This window comes from Bison bison, unplaced genomic scaffold (assembly GCF_000754665.1).
Source record: "Bison bison bison isolate TAMUID 2011002044 unplaced genomic scaffold, Bison_UMD1.0 scf7180017864326, whole genome shotgun sequence".
Lineage (NCBI taxonomy): Eukaryota > Metazoa > Chordata > Mammalia > Artiodactyla > Bovidae > Bison > Bison bison.
In genome coordinates, this window is record NW_011494898.1 from 628,682 (window position 1) to 635,047 (window position 6,366).

General features: G+C 41.1%; 1 long non-coding RNA gene across 3 annotated transcripts in view; it reads left to right on the top strand.

Moving 5' to 3' along the window:
- LOC104998243 overlaps positions 1 to 6,177 on the top strand; it is a 67,384-nt gene extending 61,207 nt beyond the window's left edge. For all 3 annotated transcript variants that reach the window (XR_826427.1, XR_826428.1, XR_826429.1), the window contains one exon: positions 5,171 to 6,177. This is a non-coding gene — a long non-coding RNA (uncharacterized LOC104998243). The remainder of the gene's footprint in view (positions 1 to 5,170) is intronic.
- Positions 6,178 to 6,366: the final 189 nt, after the last annotated feature.

A 6,366-nucleotide genomic window follows, 5' to 3' on the forward strand; every position in this document is an offset into this window, starting at 1 on the left:
GTGTCAAAGAGTAAACTGCCTATGTTTTCTCCTTGGAGTTTTATGGTCAATTCTTATAATTGTCTCTAATCCATTTTGAATTCATTTTTGTATAGGCTGTAAAAAAGTAGTCCAGTTTTATTGTTTTGCATGTAACTGTCCAGTTTTTCCAACACCACTTGTTAAAGAGGCTGTCTTTACCCCACTGTGTAGTCTTGCCTACTTTGGTGCAGGTTAATTATGTGTGTGTGTTTCTGGGACTCTTTCCTATTCTGTCTAAATGCAAACCTGTGTGGCATTCACCCAAGAAATATAGCCTTTCAGATATGAGTGTGAACCCCACAGGTCCTTTCTCGTGAAGCTTCTTTGCCGTTTCCTTTTAAAACACTCCCTCACACCACCCCGTCTCTATGGGCCTCCATGTGGGCCTCCAGGAACCTTCAGCTCTAATACAAAGGGCGCGCCAACCGGCCAGAGCACGTGGACCAACTTTTAATAGCAACTGCAAAAAGCTGGGACAAAAGAGAAACATGATTTCCTTTACAGAACTGAAATGGCTCTGACTAAGACCAAGGGCCCTGAAGTGAGACAGACCTGAATTTAAATACTAGTTCTAACAATGAATTTCTTCCTAAACTTAGGCATAATCTATAATATTATTAAATAATACATATTTCATGGATCATAATGAAGAGGAAGTGAAGTCATATTTATAAAGAGCTTCATAGATTGGCCAGCATATAGTAAACATTTAGTAATCAGTAGCCATTATTATATTTTCCTCAAAATATTTTGTTTGTCAGCAATCATGAAAGTCAGTCTTTGTATAGATCCCATGACTAGGACTTGGAGAAGAAAAATGGTCTGAACAATTTGGACAATTATCTTTCTCCTTAGGATCAAGAGAGGCATTTTTTTTTTCTTAAATATCCAAATGATCCATGTCACTTTACTTATCCAGGGACTTACCACATCTATACCTCACTTTTATGCAATGGGAAACATTTAAAAACATGTATATACACACATATACTTAGGTATTAATATAATATATGAATATACTTTCTGTAACATTTTGCTCATCTGTTCTCTCCAATGACTGTAACCCTGTGAGGTAGGTTTTATATTATTCTATTTTATGATTAAAGGAAAAAAGAAGCAACTTGGCCAGGCTACAGCCTTGCAGCTGATTAGGGATAGAGCTGGTGTGTCCTGACCCCTTTCCAGTTTTTTTCCTTTGTACTGCTCCATTGACCATGGAAACGAAATGCACTGGAGCTTGGCTGCCAGAGACGTTTCAGCTGATAGGTAACCAAAGGAAACAGCATGGCTGAAATCCAGTTAAAAGTTAAAATCCCGTTGGGCAGTTCCTTCTTAACTGAAGACAGGAATTACTGTCACATCCCTGTCTAGCCACTTTGCAAACAGCGGGGATGTTAGCAAGAGCTAGCAGTGCACGGTGAATGCTTCCTAAGGGAGCTGTGATTGCTTTGGCTGGGTTCTGCCGTAGCCGTTTCCTGGTGATGAAGAGACTGTAGGCAGACAATCAGAGTGGTTACCATTTTCTAATAACCACCTCAGGCTTTTGGCACCGAATTCTCTGGCACTATTTAAGAAAGCTCTTTATGTTATTTTATGCTACTTGTCAAGTCCAACTGCTTGTCTAATTCCTCTGGGAAATATGACACTGTCCATCAAATAGCTCACCACAGTGGGATCCAGTGTGTGCTTTACACAAGTGAAAAAATGAGTTGGTCACTCAGTCGTGTCTGACTCTTTGCAACCCCGTGGACTGCAGCCTGCCAGGCTTCTCTGTCCATGGAATTCTCCAGGCAAGAGTACTGTAGTTGCCATTTCCTCCTCCAGGGGATTGCCATTTCCTCCTCCAGGGGATCTTCCCAACCCAGGGATCTAACCCAGCTCTCCCACATTGCTGGTGGACCCTTTACCGTCTGAGCCACCAGAGAAATGTGCTTTGCACATGGGGTTGTTAAAGGAGTTGCACATGGGGTTGTCAAAGGTGGTCATCTCTGACAAGCAAACAGCAAAGAGAGAAAATTTTTTAAACGGCCCCATTTTACCCGGTTTTCCCATCTCTGGTCCCATGGTGTTTTGAAATCGGGTTGTGGTCCTGAGTGAATGACACAAGGAAACACTTTGCTGCTTGTATTGCCTACTTGGTTTTCATGAACCTCACATGGACTGGCTTCATCCTGTCCCCAAGTCCATTAGCCTCTATCTTCCTCTCCGCTTCCTGTGCAGGCTTCCTCTGGTTTGTGGGCTGTGTACTTCGTCTTGTTCCTTCAAGGCGAGGACTGAGCTGCTGGTCAAACAGTTTCTGTGGTGGCTTCTGCCATCTGCTTATCATCCAATCCCAGGCTCAGGTTTTCCTTCCTTGTTTTTTATACCTGAAATAGCTCTTTTCCCAAATTTTTCTATAGCTTTCTCTTTCCACCTTCTTTCCCTTCTTCATAGTAATTAAACAGAAATAATGCTCCCTTTCCACACTTTGACTTTGTAATACATTTTTTCCTAAAGAGTTATGTTCATGAGACTAACCAAAACATGTTAAACTTGGTATTGATTCGATGACTTCATAAACCCCAGACTCCTTGACAGCTTGTGTGTGTGTGTGTGTGTGAATGAGCTGGCTTGAATCTCTGCTAATCTACCTGAATTTCCTTCTTAAGGCAGTTACATATAATGCCGCTTAAAAGGAATCATCTATATAAATTTGCAGTTTGGCAGGCAGGTTCCTCCTGGGACTCTGGAGGATTAATAATAAGTCATGGAGATTACATGTTCATGTGGGAAATAGGAAGGCCCAAATGTGGGTAAATACTACTTAAGAAGACCCCACATCACAAGGAAGGCTGGAGGTGTTTTGAAGACTCTTAAAACACTCCCTTTGTATCACTTACCGCAGTGAACTTTCTCCCTCTAGTGTGTGTTATATTCACATTGAGTCATTCCAGCGATTTTGCTTTTAGTCTGCATATACCGTGTATGGTCTGATCTGGGTAGATAAACCAGCCTTATAGGTTTAAAGGAGATTGCATGAGCTGCTGCTGGGAAGTTTTTCTTGAGTTAGTTAGGAACCTGTGAAACTTAGTCCTTGATATTCCAGTAGCTGTTATTGGTAATAAAATCTGGTCCTCATAGCATGGTGAGGGACCCTGGTGGGCAAATAGAGGGAAACCCCTTACTCTTTTTTTCTGACATCCCCACAAACTTATGTTGTGACCTTAATTTAAGAGCTTATTGCTTCTCTCACTAAAAAATTACAACTTTTAATACTTTCTGCTAAACAAAAGTAAAATTATAAGAATGTAATACTCTTCCAACGCCCTGGAAATTGTCAAAGACTGCCCAAGGATTCCCCAAGAGCTGGACTGGGTCTCACTCAGAGACTGTTTCATCCACAGAAACTTAAATTGTTTCTATATGCTGGGAGTATACAATGAATGAATGAAGGCACTCGATGAATAAAATGAATGAATGAAAGGAAAGATAGAACCAGAGTCATATTTTAGTAGCCTAATTATATATTTTCAGAGTAATGTATTTAAAAAGGGACCATGATAACACATTTCTAAAAGGAGCTAAATGGCATATTTGACACTTTCTGAGAAGGGATTCTGCTTCTATCACTTGATCTAGGTTTTCAATTTCGGAAGCACTGAGAATTCCCTGTGGATGAACACTGGTGAATTTTTAAGGCAAGCTGAAGACCCAGGCTGCCCTTGTGGACATTAATACTCCCATGGAGCACTTTCCATGAAAAAGAAAAGTGTGGGTTTGCTGTCTTTGCATCAGAACTCCTAGGATTTGGCTGACTGCCTGGTTTATCCCAGGACATTAGTCAGCCCACAAATTCCACATTTGTTTATTCAGACCAGAGCAAGTGAATACTGCCATTCTCCCATCTCCTTAGTTGGCAAATGCTTTGTTAACCTGAATTGAGTTCTGCAACACAAAACGAAGTGACTAATCTTTTGGGGGTTCCCCCTCCCAGGTTCTTGTATGAGCAACTGAATCTAGAGACCACAAAGTCCCCACTGTCAGTTTTCCTCACACTGTCCTTTTATTCTGATGCTTCCACATTGTACTTTAGGAAACCAATACCTTCCAGAGTGTGGTTGAACTGGTGCCACCATTAAGAAAAGGAGGTTACGGGACTATTTAATGTTGCAGCAAAGGGCAGCTAGGTTGATTATTCTCATACTCTTTTTAAAAATCAACATATATTTGGCTGCATTGGGTCTTAGTTGTGGTGCCAGCTCTTTAGCTGTGGTGTGCAGGCTTAGCTGCCCAGTGGCATGTGGGATCATAGTTCTCTGACCAAGGATTGAACCAGCATCTCCTGCATTGGAAGGTGGATTCTTAATCACTGGACCACCAGGGTAGTCCCTAGGTTGATTATTTACTCTTATGTAGTCTACTGCTGGACTTCCCTGGTGGCTCAGATGGTAAAGCATCTGTCTAGAATGTGAGAGACCTAGGTTTGATTCCTGGGTTGGGAAGATTCCCTGGAGAAGGAAATGGCACCTCACTCCAGTACTCTTGCCTTGAAAAATCCCATGGACAGAGGAGCTTGGTGCAGGCTACTATCCATGGGGTCGCAAAGAGTTGGGCACAACTGAGTGACTTCACTTAGTCTACTGCTGAGCGTCTGCAAATCATCACCTTGTACTCTCAAAAAAAAGTTTTCTCCCTCTGAATATGTGGGTTTGAAGGTACAGGAAGTATAAATATTAACAAAAAACAACCAGTTTGGATGATCACAAATATGTGGTAGATCTGGCATATGAAACTAAAAAGAATGTGTATTCATATTAATCACCAGGCTATTTGTTTATCTTTGATTATCAGTAAAGACCTAAGTTTTTTAGGGGAGGTCTGAGGGTCTAATTTGTAAATCACCATTGGCCACGAAAGAATGATTAGTTTCAAAAGACAAATGTTTTGCAACATGGTACAAAACAGAAGAGATGATAAAGGAAATCATAAAAATTAACATTTTTGCCATAGAGTCCCAGTTGTTTTTAATAGCAGGTTGCACATGGCAGCTTGGCAAATAATTCTCCCTTAGGAGAAATTAGGTCTGTAGAAATTCTGCTTGGTATATCAAGTTTTGACTGTGAGTGTGTTTACCATGGATTACCTGTTTTTCTCTCTTCTCTTTCTCCAGCTCTTAGCCAAACTACCTTCCAGATGCCCTCTTTCTACCACACTCCTCCTCCTTAGAATAAGAGGACGAGCATGTGATGTTTGAAGCAAGAAGATTCAAGAATTGCTGCCTGCTAACCCAGCACTTGGATTAGAACAATATTTTTAGCTTTTTAGTGTGAAGTTCAGGGATCACAATTTTTTTTTTTCATTCACGAGATTTTTGCAACTTGTTATTTTCATACCTGAGATCTGGAGGAAAGCTTAGTCTAAATAGTTTCTAAAATAACCATTAACTCAGGAGATACACAGCCAACAGAAGCTATGTGACAGGAGACATGCGTGTGACAGGAACTTTGCCTACACTACACTTTTTTGATCACATGTTTTTTTAAGGTGTCATTTAAAAAGTTTGTTTTTTGGAAATGATTCTTCCCACTATTTTTCTATAGAGGGTCCGGGAAATGTATAAGTAATTTCTGGGTTAGGTGCAGAAGATACATATGCTGGCAAACACATCTACAGTGTTAAAGCAGATTGTCCTTTAGAGATACTTTTTCAGGCTTGAGTTCTGTATTTCTGGATTTGACTCAATGGAAATCTTTACTGAGTACCTATCACATGCACAGCACTCTGCTGAAATAATAGGGGTTGGGGGACTACTGTCTAATTGGAAGACAAGAAGGATAGAGAGAGAACACCTATACATACAGCACAAAGCAGAATAAATTATAATATACAACAGGCTATGGAATATTGTGGAGCAAGAGGGCAATTTTTATTAATGGAGATAGGAAATGCATTACCAAGGTAATGGCATTCTTGCTGGGTCACAAAAGACAGGTAGGATTTTGGCAGGTAAAGAGCCATTCTAATGCAAGAGAATAATAATAGAAAAAGCACAGTGGTCCATTAAGGGCAGAAGCAGGGAAATAAAGGGTGGCTAGGATTATAGTGTGAAGAAAGCAATGGCACCCCACTCCAGTACTCTTGCCTGGAAAATCCCATGGGAGGAGTCTGGTAGGCTGCAGTCCGTGGGGTCGCGAAGAGTCGGACACAACTGAGCGACTTCGCTTTCATTTTTCACTTTCATGCTTTGGAGAAGGAAATGGCAACACACTCCAGTGTTCTTGCCTGGAGAATCCCAGGGATGGGAGAGCCTGGTGGGCTGTTGTCTATGGGGTCGCACAGAGTTGGACACGACAGAAGTGACTTAGC